Source organism: Pinus tabuliformis, chromosome 3_2 (genome assembly GCF_031772625.1).
Source record: "Pinus tabuliformis cultivar Carrire ecotype Pingquan chromosome 3_2, CPIR1, whole genome shotgun sequence".
Classification (NCBI taxonomy): Eukaryota; Viridiplantae; Streptophyta; class Pinopsida; order Pinales; family Pinaceae; genus Pinus; species Pinus tabuliformis.
Genome location: NC_142302.1, coordinates 567288599 through 567291586, shown reverse-complemented (window position 1 = coordinate 567291586; position 2988 = coordinate 567288599).

Here is a 2988-nt window from a genome sequence, read left to right as displayed (position 1 = left end):
CTCATTCTTGAAAATTTATTAAAGGCTTACATGTGAGATTAGACTTATAATTCACAAGGAAAGAGTTATGCCCAAGAAGAGGCAAGATAAAAATGTAAAAAAATAAAGGTTCTCTTTTTTGCTTGAGTTGAATTGTTGGTTTTGTAGACAACCAAGAAAACACATGTCTCAAAATAAAAATTTCATGAGTGCAACTCACTTAAAAGGTTTTTTGGAGATAGAACGTGTTGGATAGAATATAAAGGGATATTAGGAAAGAATTATTGTTATGATACCGCAAATGTTTCAAGATGTTGTTAATGGTCAAGGAAAGGTAAATTGGAAAAGGACTACTATTTGTTCTATTGGGAAGTAGGAGTTAGATCTTTGGGGTAACTACTTGGAATCATAGTTCTTTGTTGGGAGAAATGCAATAGCCTTTAAATTATTTCTAGCAAGAAAATATTAGATAAGTATATTCTAGTCTATGTGGGTTTCGCAATGAAAAAAGGAATACACTTGAATGTGTGCAATGATGCAAAAGGATATTATATAATAAATTAAAGAAGCTTCTTTGGATGAATAAATATATAAACACACACAGTAACCCATATTCACCTGTAAAAATATAGTTTGTTGTAAGATACTATAGAAAAGAATTATTGCAGGTAACAAAAATAAATTTATACATAGTTTAACTTGTAGAAAAATAAATGTATCCCTAGTTTAGCTTGCTATAGGCCAAAGGACTGGAATCATACCAATTGGCCATGGAACAAACAGTCTTAGGTAAATTAATAATAACACCTAAAGTACAACCTTTCTAAACTCCCATGACATGGGTTCAACACAACCCTTGCCTAATTTGTGTATTCTCTTCTTCAAATAAAATGATAGTAATAGTAAATTATATACAATCGTTATGTAGAAGCAAAATATATTGAGTTGACATGAATATCTAATGTGTACTCATAGAATATAAATAGAACAAATATTATAGTATTGTAAAATTTTGATGGAATCACTGCGTTACACATAATAACAAGTAAATAAATTGCATGAATTGTTCTTAGGAATAAAAATAAAGACTTACATTGTACTATTTTGTCATAATTAAATATTTTCATTAACAAAGAGAGGGTAAATCCCTTGAATTGAAATCGATATACGTGGCTTGTTTTGTGTGTGGGTCCTTCTGGTAAAAGCCCTAGCTAGATAAGGGTTTTCTTTACACTTGAACAACATCAAATTTCCTGGCAGCCAACATTAAGTGAAAATCGCATCCAAAATTGAAACCTATAAATAAGAAGCATTGGACAAGTACTTGAAGGCCAAAGCATAGGCAAAAAAAATTGCATGAATTTTGACCCAAAAACAATGTTGCAAGATAACCCAAGTTGGTCTTAGAATATCCTACACACACAAGAAAGGAATACCTTATTTTGGATTGGAGTCACTTTAAATTAATCAGGTAGATAACGTTATGAATGGTGGTAGAGTCTAACCTTAGTAATATATGACATCCTTCAGTTTGATTCTTTTTGGTAAAGGGAATAACATTAGTATTTTACACATATTCTTGTACAAAGAAGAATTATATAGAGATGAGAATTGAGTTATGGTCTAATAATAGCATGAAAATTATGGAAAGATTGTACAATATTCAAAGGAACTCTGACCATAACCAACCTATGATACATAGCAACCACAAAGTTAGAAGTCAAAACATACAATAATATACCCAATATGCAAGAATGGCTATACTATAACAAAGATAAGTGAATGTAGAGGAACCAAAGACCTTGTGATGGCTTACCAAAGGATTGCATCCGTACCACATTTTGCAAGGAGTCTTTTTCTAAGAGCATGAGAGGAACATATGTTTTTAACATAAATTGCACATAGACTCGCATCATCCCAAAACATAAATGTTATTTTTTAAAATCCTAATTGAATGAACTATATTCAATATAGTAATGGTCATTCCTTCAACTACATAGTTTTGTTGATAATTGTATGGAACTATGCTCTAGTGTTGAATCCCATGCTTGCAGAGATATTTTTCATATTCATTAGAGTAAGTTATCTTCCATTAACAATATTAAGTGAGCCAATATGTGATTATGCTTCATATCCAATCCATACTTGAAAATCCTTAAAAGTTTTGAAAGCTTGAGATTTACTTTTCAATAAGTAAACCCAACACATTCTAGTGTAATCATCAACATAATTCTTCGTTCATTTAATTTCAATAGCATAAGTAAAATTCTTAGAACCACAAAAATCAAAATATCTATGTCCAACTTTTCTACTTGAATAAAAGGGCCTTGCTTGCTAATGTGAACAAGGAGCAAGTTTTCCCAACAATAATAGGAGACAAAGAAGAAGAATTTAGAAATTATTATGCATAGCTATAGACCCATACAAACAAGGAAGTGGAAAATCAAACATATATTTAGTAGGGTACTCAATTAACATATTTAATACTTAAAGTAGTTAGATATAACAAAAAAAAATGTTGAGTTGTCATTATTTGGGAATTAAATCACCCTTGAAGAGGAAGGGGCATGACTAAGTAGAGAGAAAAATGAGAGAATATTGATGGATAATGTATGAGTAGGATAATTTATGAACTCTTGCTAAAACAAAAACGTTCCAATGTAAATAAGCCCGATAATTTTTTACTTAGTAGAGAAATTTATTGGGGATAATATTTAGAGTGGGTCAATATTCCATGGTTTTACAAAATAAAATTAAAAAAAAAAAGAAGTAAAAAATAGTTGTAATTTTTTTGGTGATAATATTTAGAGTGGATTGCTATTCCATGGTTTTTCAAAAAAAAAACAAAAAAAAGAGTTGTCAATTTTTACATTTTCTTTTAATTTATTAGCTCAAAGTCTATACTTTAAAGTTATTTTAACTTAAAAATCATTAGAACTCTCAATATTTTTACGAAAATATCATTGAACATTTTACATTATGTATATTATGGAGTACTAATATTAGCCA